The sequence below is a fragment of the Peromyscus eremicus genome, chromosome 1, assembly GCF_949786415.1.
Source record: "Peromyscus eremicus chromosome 1, PerEre_H2_v1, whole genome shotgun sequence".
NCBI classification, from domain to species: Eukaryota; Metazoa; Chordata; class Mammalia; order Rodentia; family Cricetidae; genus Peromyscus; species Peromyscus eremicus.
Window position 1 is genome coordinate 98,559,181 of NC_081416.1, and position 15,745 is coordinate 98,574,925.

At 41.6% G+C, this 15,745-nt stretch overlaps 1 pseudogene; it reads left to right on the forward strand.

Annotated features, from left to right (window-relative positions):
• Positions 1-12,663: 12,663 nt before the first annotated feature.
• LOC131912869 (T-cell ecto-ADP-ribosyltransferase 1-like) lies at positions 12,664-13,444 on the forward strand (annotated as a pseudogene).
• Positions 13,445-15,745: the final 2,301 nt, after the last annotated feature.

Below are 15,745 nucleotides of genomic sequence, written 5' to 3' on the forward strand. Positions count from 1 at the left end.
CCCTCTCCTGCCTGCAGTTCATGGGTCTGAGTGTTGAAGGTCGGCCCAGGGGCAAGAACTTGGTGGTTCTCTAAGGTCTGAGGTAGAATGAAGAGTGTAATCATTTTGGGGTATATCTACATTAGCATTCATGACTTCCATAGACACCCAAGGACCTACTGGGTATGTCGGTGAAATTTTATGCTCTGATTTCAAATTTACTACCCTTTGACACTTTGCTATGGTCAAAAAGCAGTGTTTGTCTGCATGGTCAGCTGTAACAGTTTTAAAGCATGTATTATGTGATGAATGTTACAATCTAGGAAATAAACTGTTTATAACCACACCTTGATTTCTGTGACTAGGTATTTCTATAGATTGAATTATTTGTTTGAGAACCTCTCCTAAGGCACATGTATCTGGAGTTTTCTCCAGTCCTGCCCAGCCCCACAGACCCCACAGCCACTTATAAAACAATCACTCAGAAGCTTATATTAATTAAAACTGCTCAGCCATTAGCTCAGGTCTACCACTGACTAGCTTCTACATTTAAACTCAGCCTATTTCTGTTAATCTGTATGTCGCCACATTTTCTGTAGCTTTACCTCTGTGCCATTACATGCTGTTCCATGGACAGTTGGCTGGCGTCTCCTGACTCAGCCTTCCTGTTTCCAGAATTTTCCTTGTCTGTTTATCCTGCCTATACTTCCTGCCTGGGTAGTGGCCAATCAACTTTTTATTTATCAACCAATCAGAGCAACACGTTCACAGCATACAGAACATCTCACAGCACCTCCCTTTTCTAATCAAAAAGTAAGGGCCTAACTTTAACATAGTAAAATTACATATAACAAACAGTTATCAAGCAAGAATTACAGTTACAATATCTAGTCTATTTGTATTTTGTAAAATTAAAGAAAATATTTTGTCTACCCTATGTTTGTGAGTCAAAATTTTATATCTAACTTATCTCTTATCATAACCAAGAAAAACCATAACTATAATTATCTAGTCTTCAACTACATCAAAGACCTCAGAAGGATATGATATTACCTGAGTAACAAGAAGTGTATTGTAAGCAACTTCCAAAAATCTAGAGTGACAGAGACCTCTGGCTTCCTATACAGTCACCCAAAGTTCTCCAGCAATTTTGGGGCATCCATTTTCAGCCCACAGGCCTAGAGTCTCTCAGTCACTTCTCTCTGTGTCCTGTAGAATGTCTGACTCTTCTGTGAAGCAGGAACCCAAAGGACCATTTTGCCTTGCAAAGTTCAATGGTCATCTTCTTATGGGTCCTGCATGTCCAGTTGATACAACGTTTCGTCAAGCAGTCTAGGCAAGAACAGTTTTTTCTCAAATGGCTATTTTTGCCAAGAAAAAGATAAACTCCATATAGAGTGTCTTTGACACCCATCTTTATTTTGAAGTAAATTGGTGCTGCCAGGAGCAGACGTGTCTCACTGTCCAGAAAGTCTAAGTTTTTAAAACATTTTAAATGCCATATTATAAAGGTCTTTGAAGTGTTTGAAGAGTACCTACCTAATTGAAATATATCTATGTATATCAAGAAAACTTAACATGACTATAAGTTTGATTATCATAGGAGACTAATTATTAATCTGTATTTCTTAATTATCCATTACAATTTAAATGAGTTACATAAACACAACACTTCAAATGAGAGTAGAAATACATACAATGTAACAAAATTAACTTTAAGTTGTATCAATAATCTTAAATTCATAGAAATGTAAAACACTTTTAAAGAAGTTGTTGGTTGCTCTTTAAAAGTAGGTTCATTAATCTACCCTTTTATCCTATCATATCTACATTCTACATTGCTATACCATATCCCCCTTTCTTCTTTTAGAAAGAGATTGACTATGACCAACAACAATTTGTAACCAACAAGCTAAACAAAGACAAATATCCATAATCCATTTTTTTGGGGAATGTGGGTGTAGTTTTCTAGGCTACTTCCTGCTGATAGGAGGTGCTGTAGTCTTATGGGGATCCTGAGAAAATTCGAGATAATGGTCAAGTTCTGGTTCATAGGTATTATCTGTTAAGGTTCAGGAGGTCTGGCTTGATCAAATCCGTTCCATCTTAACCTGGAACAAATTCATAGTCCCTTGGTTCCTGTGGAAATAAAAGCAGAGCCTCCTTTCCAAAGGAACATATCCTTAGATCCAAATTTTGAAGTCAAAATACCTTTAAAATATACATATTTGTTTAACTGAGCAGCCTTTACAATCAAATGTCTTTCTGCAGTTAAAAGTATCAAAGACAACACAATCCAGATTCTCTGTGTAATATCCATCTTTATGTGACTTATGTTTTATACTACCTTTACTGTTTCTTTAATGATTTTATTTTTTAAAACTATTTCTTTATATATCTGTCTATATTCATTTTCTTCTCTCTTCCAAGCCTATGTGCATTTTTACACACACTGTAAACCATTTGATGTTTTGTTCCATCTGAATCTGTCTTACTGTGAATCTATTGCTTTAAACTGTAGCATTACTAGGTCTGAAATGTCAGCTTTGGCTGCTAGCTCTGCCCATCTCAGCTTCCCAACATGGTGGAATTATATTTACCACCAGCTCTGGGAACCAGGCTGTCCACTGACTCTGGGAGGCAGTGGGTCTATGCTTCCATCCAGCAGTGTGTAGCCTAAAACCCCTTTCTTTCTTTCTTTCTTTCTTTCTTTCTTTCTTTCTTTCTTTCTTTCTTTCTTTCTTTCTTTCTTTCTTTCTTTCTTTCTTTTGGTCTGTATTAGCAAAGACTAAATCTACCATGCAGTTAATGTGCAGTTTGCAGAAACCTCTGTGTAACTCAGTGGGAATGTGCTATGTTGCAGGTCAAGCCCACATACCACGAACCCGCCATGGATTACCCCAAGCCTGCATGTTGTAGTGTCTTGCCACCTGCATGAGACATGAAGCAGCAACCTGTTTTTGGCTCTGTTTAGAATTGCTTATTAAATATTCTCAATTTTCAGGTGGAAACTTGAGCCGTTGGGCACCATTTATAGCTGAAGTTTTCTCCTGTCCTACCCAGCCCTACAGACCCCACAGCCACTCAGAAGCTCATATTAATTAAAACTGCTCAGCCATTAGCTCAGGTCTACCACTGACTAGCTTCTACATTTAAACTCAGCCCATTTCTGTTAATCTGTATGTTGCCACATTTTCTGTGGCTTTACCTCTGTGCCAATACATGTTGCTACATGGACGGTGGGCTGGCATCTCCTGACTCAAACTTCCTGTTCCCAGAATTCTCCTTTTGTTTACTCTGCCTATACTTCCTGCTTGGCTAGTGGCCAATCAGCTTTTTATTTATCAACCAATCAGAGCAACACATTCACAGCATACAGAACATCCCACATCAGGCATGAGGCCTGATACTCACATTGGTACCATTGAGAAAGTTCATGTTGTACAGTTCTCACAGATGCTCCTGCAGGACAAATTGAGTGGGCCATAAATGTAAGGGCTGACCGAGATAAAGTCCACTCCCTGCTCTACCCCATCAGAAATACAGCCAGCTACTGAGCTCTGTCAGCCTATTTCAATAACTCTGATCATCTTTCAGGACATGGATAAGCACATTAATTTTTAAAACTTCATATAACTATATTGCCTGATTGTGTGTGTGTGTTCATGCCTTGAAATGTGTTTAGGGGTCAGAGGGCAACTCTGTGGCATAGGCTCTTGCCTTCCACCTTATGCAGTTTCCAGGGATCAAACTCAGGTTGTCAGCTTCACTCATCAAGAATCGTTGAGCCATCTCAGCAAAAGAGACAGGCCCATTTTGAGGCATAATGGGTCAGGAAGTCTATATCCTGTACTTACCCTGAGTGGGTTTAGCCCAAGTGTATAAAACTTCTCTAACTCCCCATGTTATGGAGTAAGAGACTCCTGGGAAAAGATCACAGACTCAATTCAGATTAAAACCATAATCAGCTTGTAGCTGCTAGCAAAACAACAGTCTATGAGCAAAACCAGAGACTGTTGAGCCAAGAGGAGTGGGGATGAGGAAAGGATTTTTAAATGTAAAAACCTCAAGAAGACCTTGAGTATCTGCACAAGCAACCAAGAGCTGTTTTGCTTTGTCAAGATTAGTTTGTCAAGGAGTCCTAAGAATAGCCCTTGAGTGTGTGCATAAGCAGGTTACAGAAGCCAAAAAGGCAGCTAGTCATATCATAATGAAGGATACGGTCATGGGTGTACATTTCTGGGTTAGTGGGGTGCTTACTGAGTTGAGGTTACTGGGGTGTTATCTTACAGGGACTGGAGTCAGATTAAAATTGCTATTAGGTAGCAAGATGGAGGCTTAACATAAAATGGAGTTTCTTTAGTCATTATACCATTCCCCACTGGCTGTAGATCATATGAATCAAAACATTGATAATTAATAGTTTAACTATTAGTGATAGATTGGAATCTTCATTGTACATAGAGACCTCAGAGTTCTGGGAAGGTAAATAGAATCCATGGTTCCTGATACCACTGATTGCCACTCAGATGCATGAGGTCTGGGCCCTCGAGTGGGGCCATGTTGTCTTCCAAGGGCCACCTTGCAGCTGTTGGGAGCCAGTCTGACAGCCTATGCAGTCACCTGCAGCTATGTTGACATCTGAGATCAAGAGGCTGCTGGGTTTGTGGCCACACTGCCCCCAGGGTGTACTTGATATCCATGAATATCATTCTCACCAAAGGCCACAAGGATACCTAGTTTCCGGGTTTCCTGTGACCATGTTAGGGTCTGAGGGATGTGCAGCTGCAAGAACCATGCCTACCTGAGTGGCCTGTGCTAACACCCATGGCCATAGAGTCGTCTGGGTCATGGCTGCAGCTGAGGACCATGTCTTGGTCTGTGACCCACCTCAGCCAAGGTCAGTGTCAATGTTTGTGACTCAGGTTACTACCGATGACAGCACAGATGCACGGGGTCTGGGCCAACACCTGAGACCTCAATCTGCCGTGGGGACCAGGAAAATGGAGGGTGGGGGTTGCTGTACTGTCATTCAAGTTATGTCGACAGCCAGCCTGAGTTGTGGTCGGGGGCCATATTTGGGTCTGTGGCTCTACTTCAGCCAGGATCTGTGTTGAGATCTGTGGTTCCTATTGCCATCAGGGGTCTGTGAGACTGCTCAGGGTCTCTACCACCACCTGGTACCATATTGGAGTCCAGGATCTTGATCCTTCTGGATCAATGCCAATCTGAGAGGCCTTTGCTGCCAACTAGGGCCATGGTGACATCCAAACCCAAGGTACTACTAATGGCCATGTCTGGGTCCATGGTCCTGCCACAGATGTGGTCTTTATTGATGTCTGTCACCTGTGTTACCATAGGAGCTCAGTGAACCAATGTTTTGAACCATGAGTTTAGCACAAGGGTCTTATTGTGCTGGCCCCTCTCCTCACTGGCCAGGGGAGAGCTGACTCCATCTTAGCTGGTCTTGGGATAACAGACCTGGATGACCCTGGCATGGGGAAGATGTCTATGCCCCTAATAGGAGAGCTGGCTCCCCACACAATGGGAAAGAGGGCCCCACCCCTCACCACAGGCGAGGGAGAGCTGGTCCAACCCCTCACAGGAGGGGAGAGGTCCCAGCAGACCAGACTGACCAACTCTGCAGTTAATCAGATACACATGCATGGCTTTGAGCTGTCACAACCCAACATCTACTCCATCTAAGACCTGCTGGAATATGGGAAGGGACTGGTTCTGTAGAGCCATGACCACATGGTCTACATGACTCTGGGCAACAGTGGGATGTGTGGGGTGTTTCTGTAGGGTTCCAATGTTAGTGTGCTGGTGGCCAGAGGCCTTGAACTTGACCAACAACACACTACACTGCTGTGGGATGTTCTGTATGTTAAATGTGTTGCTCTGATTGGTTAATAAATAAAACATTGATTGGCCAGTAGCCAGGCAGGAAGTATAGGCGGGACAAGGAGAGAGGAAAATTCTGGGAAGTGGAAGGCTGAGTCAGAGAGACGCTGCCAGCTGCTGCCATGAGAAGTGAGATGTAAGGTACTGGTAAGCCACGAGCCACATGGCAACTTATAGACTAATAGAAATGGGTTAATTTAAGATATAAGAACTAGATACCAAGAAGTCTGCTGCGGTCATGCAGTTTGTAAGCAATACAAGTCTCTGTGTGTTTACTTGGTTGGGTCTAAGCAGCGCAGGACTAGCGGGTGAGAGAGATTTGTCCTGACCGTGGGCCAGGCAGGACTGGAGAAAACTCCAGCTACACTACACAATGAACATTTGCAAGGAAAGCTGTTTGGACAAAAGAGTATACTTCCTGACACACAGAAGCTCCCAATACCAGTAAGATGAACAAAGATTCGATGCAGAGGTAAAGACAGAGGAGCAGTGTTTAGTTTTGGGTATTTTGTTTAATTTTTGTTTTGTTTTGTTTTGTCTTGTTTGTGTGATTATTTGTTTGTTGGTTTGTTGTTTTTAATTGAAATTGATATTTGTATTTGTATATTTCATTTTAAAATTTTCTATATATTTAATTTTTCTTTTATCTTTATCATATTATTTATTATTTATTTTTTAATTTTCATTTTGGGGGAAATACTATGAGAGTGAAGGGTATATGTGGAGGGACTGGCAAATACGTGAGATTGGGGTGAATGTGATTCCCAAAGAATCAATTAAGAAGAAAAAAAGAACTTGGTCACCTCTCTTTACCTTTACCTCATTCCCCTAAAGAGCTCAGCGAATTTGGTGGTGATTTTGTTTTGTTGACAGAGTCACACTAGGTTGACCTGGCTGGTCTCAAATTTAGAGATCTTTCTGCCTCAGCCATCCAAGTGCTGGGATTAAATACATGAGCCACCACAACAGGATTTTAGGTAATTTGTAAAAGTAGTGTGCTGTGCAAAGTTCAACCACCCTGCTTTCTGCAGTATCACCTCCCACTTCTCTCTCTCTCTCTCTCTCTCTCTCTCTCTCTCTCTCTCTCTCTCTCTCTCACACACACACACACACACACACACACACACACACACACACACACACACACACAGTCCTGTGGGGAACAACAGAAAGGTCCTGACTCATTTTGGTACAGACAAAGGAAAAGATGCAGGAAAGGGATGCAGTTTGGTTGGTAGGCTGATTGCTGAGCATCACCAGGTCCTGGGTTCTGTTTTTGCACTAATAAATCTGGTTTTGTGGCAAGAGAATCAGGAATTCAGGTTATCCTCAGCTATACAGCAGGAAGAGCCCAATCCTGGCTAAGGGGACGTTTTCTCTAATAAAAGCAAAACAAATAAACAAACAAAAACTCAAAACAAAAAAGAGGCAAATAGAAAATGTATAGAAACAAAATACAATTTGTCTAATTTAAGAAGTTCCTAAACTCCCTGGCTTCTCTTTCAAATCTAACCTGGAGCTGAAAGTGTATTGCCCACAGGATATAAGGCCACAGCACTGCCTTCTGCAACACTTGCTTTTAGAAGAGGTAAGAGACCCAGCCACCAAAGACCTGCTCAGGTACCTGACAACTCTGCACTCTGTCCTCTGAAGGGGAAGACCTCTAACGTTGAGGGGACCCTGAGAACAATCTGAGAGCTGCAGTGGGTGTAGCAGTGTGTGTGTGTGTGTGTGTGTGTGTGTGTGTGTGTGTGTGTGTGTGTGTGTGTGTTGCGGGAGAGGTGTCTATGACTCAAGAGTTAAAGCCAGAAGGTCAGTTCTGGGTAAGAAATAGCCCCTGTAGGGAGATGGGGTCAGATCTAGATAAAGGAAGGGCAGACATGAGGCTATCAATCTTTCTAGAGACTTAAAAATATAATGCAGGAACACACAATTTACCTCCCGGGCCCTGCAGGAAGCAACTAGAATTCATGTACATGGTCTCTTATGTATGTAACTTTTTCCTTCCTATACTTCCTTGATTTTTCAGGTCAGAATAGCAATATGCATGGGATGTCTTTTTGTACACTGTGAATATATGTTGTTCTCACTGTTTAATAAATAAAGCAGCTTGGCCAATAGCGGGGCAGAATAAGGTTAGGCAGTACATCCAAACTGAAGAGGGAGATGAAGAAGGGTGGAGTCAGGCAGAAGCTTTGAGCCACCACCAGGAGAAGCAAGATTTGAGAGAACAGGTAATGCCATGAAGTGACATGGCAAAACATAGAAGACTAGAAATAGGTTGAGTTTAGTTATAAGAACTAGTTTATAATGAGCCTGGACATAGGCCATACAGTTTGCAATTAATTAATATTAAGCCTCTCAGTGATTATTTTATAAGCAGCTGCTGAACCACAGATGAGAGAGACTTGTGCAGAGAAACTTCCAGCTACACAGTATGCTAAATTAATCCCATTTCCCTCCCAGGTCCATGCAAATAGTAGCTTCTATCCTCTTATTTGCTTTATTTACGCATTTTTAATTTAAGAATTTTAAAACATGCATTCTTGATGTGTAGTCCAGTCTAACTCAGACCTCAAGTTCCTCCTGCACCAGTTCTCCTGCATGTTGGGAATTTTTGTTTCAATTTAGGATCTTGGAGATTGAGTGCAGATATAAAGCAGGAGGGATAGAGAGTGGGAAGGAGGAAGAAATGAGGGGATAGGTATGAAGGAACAGAGAGAGAGATGGATGTTTTTATTGACATCCAAATAATTACACAGATTTGCAGGGGGAATGTTAATTGGCAGGCACAAATTCCAGGAGTTCATACTGGGGCTGAAGTGACTCAAATTGCGTATCTTGTGTGTGTGTGTGTGTGTGTGTGTGTGTGTGTGTGTGTGTGTGTGTGTGTGTGTTGTGAGGGGCATCAGTGCCAATAAAGCACAGCTAGGCTGTCCTTAGCTCTCCCACAGGGAAGTAGACACCAGTCCTGTGAAAGGCAAACATCTGGATCAACCACATGTGGAACTAGGGAGGGGAGGAGAGAATTGGAAGTTTATTCCAGGTTGGCTGAGCCATGCTTCCTGAATGAGAAAGTCCTGCTGACCCACCACCCCTGCAGGATTGCTTTCTGCTGACACTGCCATCTGGCATTTTTCAAGCCTTCAAAACAGAGCTTTGAAGCTTAACTTTTAAGACAAGAAAAGGGGTGGTTCTAGCTGAGGCCAGAGAAAGAGCTAGAATGTGGAGATATGTGTTGTGTAAAGAAGCTTCACTGTCCAGCTAGGTATAGCTCAGTGGAAAGGTGCTTGCCTGGCATGCACAACGTCCTGGGTTCAATCCTCAGCACTGAACAATTGGAATCTATGCTGAACAGCACTTGCGCAAAATCAAACTGTGGGCTGGAGAGATGGCTCATTGGTTAGAGCACATACATGCTCTTGCAGTGGGATCAAAGTTCAGTTCCATCACCCATGCCAGGCAGCTTACAAGTGCCTGAAACTTCAGCTCTGGCCTCAGAGCACATCTACACTCAGGTGCATATAACCTCCAACCCCAGGACATGCATGCATACACACTAGAAAAAACAAAAATAATAATTCTTTTCTTTTAAGAAAATTGTGTCAAAATTAACAAAGAAGCTCATTTAGAAAGGCTAAACTCTTGACTTTGAAACTGGGTTTCAGAAGTCTCTGTTGGTAACAAGTTTACAGAAAACTACTTATACTACCAAAGTTTAGGAGCCTTTTTGGGTAAGCAGCAGGATGCTAAATGGCTCAGGCTGTACACAAGCCAAAGGATTGCTTGTGTTTATATGCTGTCCAGACAGAGCTTAATTTCCCTTTGTTTGTGTCTTCAGTGTCCCATTACATGCTAATGTGGCGGAACTTAGGATGGCCCTGCCTCCATTTTCAAGGGCTGGGATTATGGGTGTGTGGTGCCATAACTGGTTGTCTAGGAGGACTTTAAGAATTTAAGGTAGGATATCTTATGTAGCAGAATACAGTTATTTTAGAATAATTAATAATTTTCAAAAGTTGAGGATGTACAGAAGGTGGGAACCTTCACTGCAGTGCTGAACTCCTAGGTCTGTTGTTTCTACAGTGTCCCCTAAAGGCTCAGGGCAGGAGAAGCCAAGTTGTGGAGGAGCTGGGAGTCCCAGCCTTCCCAAGAGCAACTAAGTAGCCACAGCATGCAGCTCTATTCTGTCATTCTCAAGGTGTGGGGAGAGGATTATCTTGCCAGCTAAGTCAACATTCTGTGGACAGTAACACAACAGCTTAGATAAGTGTGGGGAAGAGTTTTCATGATTTTCTAAAATCTCTACACTTGAATGCAGTGGGGTCCACACCAATGAGGGTGACCTTCCTTCTCATACCTTGGCTTGCTCTTCAGTGTATATTTAGCATATCCACCCCTTAAAGAGTAGTGAAAACATTACATTCTCATAAGATATAAGTAGTAATAAGGCAGCTTGTGTTAATCTGCTTCCTTCCTTGTTTGTCTCTTCTTTTTGTGTATGTGTATACACAGATATGTGTGGGCATATGTACTGGTGTGGCACATACATATTTGGGAATATCTATTTGTGAATATCTATTGGGAATATGCACATGTGTGGGCATATCTATTTGTGTGGGTACATTCATGTAGAAGTCAGAGGACAATCTCTGGTGTCATTTCTCAGGGACCATCCACCATTTTTGTAAAGACAGGGTCTCTCACAGGCCTGGGACTCACCAAGTAGGCTGGTCTGGCTGTCCAGTGGGTCTTGGGGATCTCAGGGACCCATCTCCACCACCTGGTGCTGGAATACAAGTGCATGTCATCACACCTGCTTTTCCATGGGTTCTTGTGATAAAACTCAGGTCTATGTTTGCAAGGCAAGTCCTTTACCCGCTGAGCTTTCTCCTCAGTTTGTGTTTATTACTATCACAAAATGCTTGATGACGGAAAGTTTATAAAGTAAAGATGCTTACTCAGTTCACAGTCTGACAGCTGGAAAGTCTAAATATCATGAAAGTGCTGGCGGGTTAGGTTTTACTTGCTGAATCACAATCTTCTCTATCACAATGTCAGGGAAGCCATTGCCATGTGCAGAAGGGAACACATGGCAAGAGAGGAAGCCAGAGAGGTTCTGGGGCCAGACTGGCTCTTACAGGAACTGAGTAGGATCCCACTTTCATTGTTCAGTATTTGCTTCCAGATATTCTTGAAGTTGAAGATGACATCTCTTCTAGACTCAAAAGTTCACATGTTCCTCCTGACTTGGTTTTTCACCCAGCATGTAATATTCTCAACCCACATCCTGTTGACCTTGCTTTCCCCTGCCCACGTCTTTGTGATATTACTATTCCCAGGCTTGAGTATGCAGTCAGAGGATGGTAGACAGCATAAATCTAGAAGAATAATGTTGATGTAACCAACCGTTTTATTAAATAAGAAACACAGAGCCAATGTAAAGATGAAAGCCCAAGAGGTCAGAGCTAAGAGCCTTACCCTTCCTGCTTCAGCTCTCCTCTCTAGACAAGAGACCTACTGTAGCTAGAGTTTTCCTGCCTGGCCCACAGTCAGGACAAATCTTTGTCACCCGCCAGTCCCACAGCCGCTCAGACCCAACCAAGTAAACACAGAGACTTATATTGCTTACAAACTGTATGGCCATGGCAGGCTTCTTGCTAACTGTTCTTTCTTTCTTTCTTTCTTTTTTTTTTTTGGTTTTTCGAGACAGGGTTTCTCTGTGTAGCTTTGGGCCTTTTCCTGGAACTCACTTGGTAGCCCAGGCTGGCCTCGAACTCACAGAGATCCGCCTGGCTCTGCCTCCCAAGTGCTGGGATTAAAGGCATGCTGCTAACTGTTCTTATAGCTTAAATTAATCCATTTCCATAAATCTATACCTTGCCATGAGGCTCATGGCTTACCGGCATCTTCACATGCTGCTTGTCCTGGAGGCAGCTGGCAGTGACTCCTTCTGCCTTCCTGTTCTTTCTTTTCTCCTCTCTGTTTGTCCTGCCTATACTTCCTGCCTAGCCATTGGCCAATCAGTGTTTTATTTATTGACCAATCAGAGCAACACATTTGCCATACAGAACATCCCACAGCAACCTACTTCCTGTGTTTTTGTCTTTACATAGACTTTCTGTTCTGCCTTCTCATTGGTTGTAAAACCAACCACATGACTGCCTCATCACTGCCTGTCTGTACAGACCTCCAGGTCTTCTATGGTTGGTATTGAGATTAAAGGCACGTGTCTCCAATGCTGGCTGTATTCTTGAACATACAGAGATCTACTTAGCTCTCCTTACCAAGTGCTGGGATTAAAGGCGTGCACCACCACCGCCCAGCTTTTGCTATGGCTCTAATAGCTCTGACCCCCGGGAAACTTTATTTATTAACATACAAATAAAATCACATTTCAGTACAAATAAAATATCACCATAAAGTAATGTAAAAATAATATCAGTAAGAGGAAGGTTGTGTGTGGCTCACTGTGAACAAAACACAATGATATACATGTATGAAAACGTCATCATGAGGCCTGCTTTTTTATATACTGACTAAACATTTGATTGAATAAAGAAGGAAAAAATGTATCTGTAAATACAAAGGAATCAGAGATCTCAGTCTTACCTTTCTGCATTCCTTATAATGTCCATAATGAGACTGTGTTCATGCATGTGCCATGTGTGAGGATGGCATATGCAACATCTCATGCTGTAGGCTCCAGACAGCACCCAGAACATGCTGATAACTTAGCAAATTTATCGAGCAACAAAGAATTCTACTTCTCGCTTTCAGATGACAGACCTAATTGAGCCTTCCAACCTGGACATGGCTCCCAATATATTTGATGATCAGTATGAGGACTGTGTCGAAGACATGGAAAGAAAAGCACCCCAGTTGTTACAAGAAGACTTCAACATAATAGGCAATTAAAACTTGAGTAGGTAAAGGCAGAGAAAAAATTGAAGGGGATAAAAAAAGACAATGAGTAATCCCAAAGGTTTTCAAGATGTCCATGAAATGGCTTTAGTGGCCTACAGTGGGAAAATACATAAAGATTTTAACAGAGCAGTTGGAGAGTTCAAAAAAAAATCCTGGTAACTTCCTTTACAAGGCCTTCCATCACTGCTTAACAAAGAGCTCTTCAACTTCTGTGTAGCAATAATTGTTACGATGTTTACCGAGGCATCAAGAACAAGTTAAATTACACTGTGGAGGTTTCTTTATGATTTGGGCAGTTCGCTTATTCATCTTTGGAAGAGATGGTAGCTCTTTATGGTTTTGGTCATGTTCGTGGGACACTGTTTATCATCAAAACCCGCTTGGGGGTTTATATAAAAGCATTTTTTTTCACAAACCTGAACAAGAGGAGATGTAAATTTCAGGCTATGAAGTATATCACATTGTCACTGTAACAGCAAGTGGAAAGAGGAATGTCAAAATTTTTCTGCACTACCCCAAATGAGAGAAGAGCAACTTCAATTGCTTCTATTGTAGTTCTACCAATAAAAGTCATTTCAGCAGCTCAGGTGAGTCTGGGTCTGTGTTAGAAGTGGAGCTGGTGGGGACATCATGAAATGGAAGACGGGGTGGTCCCTACCAGAAGATACCTGGTAGACCATGCACATGGCAAAGATGCCTAGAATGATGAAGGGTAGCATTGGTAAAGCCAAGGAGCACACACCTCAGTGAAGGTGTTTCAGAAATGGTTGAACACAGTGAGCAACTTCAGGAAAATGCTACTACCAGGTTTAGGCTTGTAAGGAGTGAAAAGTGCCATCAGCGGATATTTATCCTTTCAAACTAAAACTTTCCTGTGTTTCAGATCTCTATAGCTGTATACCCATCATTCCTTGTGGCCTGTGTTCTCTCTTCATCCTTTAACCACATGTCTCAATCTATGAAAGCAAAGACACCATCAATTTTAGTTTGGTAATTACTTTTCAAGGCATAGTTCAAATATCATTTATCATAGCAGTCCTTCCTTAATACTTTCAGAGAAAATTACTGTATCATACTCTCTGTCATAGGTTTGGGGCCAGACTCCATGGTAATCTGGTTCAAACATCACTAGCTCTGTGACTCTTGGCAAGTTACCAGATATCTGTGCCTCAGTTTCCCTATTTGAATCACACAGACCCAAATGACAAATATTCTTGTAATATTGTTTTGAGAATTGAAAGAGAGGCATTCAAGATGTATTACTTGGCATGTAGATATCAATCGACAAATGCCTTTTGTTTTTAAAGATGAAGACCCATGTACACATGTCAGACATCTGATCCAAACTCATAATGGGGTAAGTCTCAACATTCACAGGAAAATCAATTGCTTACAGTCTAGAGACCTTGTCTCCTACTGCCCACCACTCAGGATCTGCACAGTGTCTGGATTACTTACTTACATCCAGGCCCCAGTAAATGTTGTCCTAGGAAGTTAAGTTTGAGTGAGAGGCCAGGGAGAACCTGAAATGAGGTACAGTTAGATAATGAGTACAGAGCAATCTTAGATCTAATTAGCTCTGACACTCTGGGGTGTCTGGAAACATGGGAAATCTTTGGGGCAGGAAGTGGAACTACAGAAGCGATTACAGAGGCTTCATGCATCTATATAGAGAAAATTTGAATTTATATCAAGCCCAAGGTAACCATGACCACTCTAACCAGGTCCACAGTACAACAAGACAGATATTTGGCACCCAAATATCCAACACCCACATCCACAAAAGACCTGAGAATACTTTAAAAACGGTTTCTAGCACACAAAAACAGAGATGAGCATGGACCTAGTCTCACAGTCTCATGCCAGCTGCAGTGCAGAGATGTGTCTCCTGGCAGCTGTCTGCAGGATGGAGCCATCTGCCAGCTCTCATGCTTTACTGCCATACACTAAGCTGAGAAGTGCTGATGACTAACATAGCAGCTTAAGATTTGTCTTAAGCGATCAAATAAAAAAATACAGATGCTCTGTAAAGACAGATCCAGACCAAAATAAAAAAATCTCTCTAAATGAGTTTCAGTGTGTTAAAAAATACACATAGTCTTGGCTGAGAGGAAAAAAGGGTATATACAGTCATTGATTAAAAAATAGTTTAAAAATAATATAGTCCTTTAAAAAGGAATAAAGTAAACAATAATAAAAATATAATAAGTCAGGTAAAGATGAAAAATACACAGAGAGAGTCTGTATGCTGTATGTTATTGTGTTGTCTTTGAATTTTTTGACTGCTGAAGGAGTGTTATTTGCTAATAGACATTGTATTATGAAAGCTGCTAGATTAAACTAACCTACATATTTTAAAAGTATCTTGACTTCAAAATGGAAGTCAGAAGATGTGTTGCTTTGGGAGTGAGGTGATGCTTTTATTTCACAGGAAATGAGAGGCTGTGGACTCAAACCAGTTAAAGATGATCAGGTTTGATTAAGGAAGACACCCCCTGAAAGCCTGGCCACAGACATAAACGTAAAAAAACTACAAAACATGTAATGTATATTTTACCTGCTCAAATTTAGTTTGAAGTCTATTTTATTAGACATTAGGATAGCTACACCAGCTTGCTTCTTAGGTTTATTTGCTTGGAAAGCCTTTTCCCAGCCCTTTACTCTGAGGTAGTGTCTGCCTTTGAAGTTAAGGTGTGTTTCTTGTATCCTGCAGAAGGATGGATCCTGTTTTCTTATCCACTCTGTTAGTCTGTGTCTTTTTATAGGTGAATTGAGACCATTGATATTGATGGATATTAATGACCAGTGATTGTTAATTCCTGTTTATTTTTTGTGGTCATGTTGCATTTTCCTTCTTTGGTATTTGTTGGTGTGGGATTATCTATTGCCTGAGTTTTCATGGGTGTGTTTAACTTCTTTAGGTTGGATTTTTCCT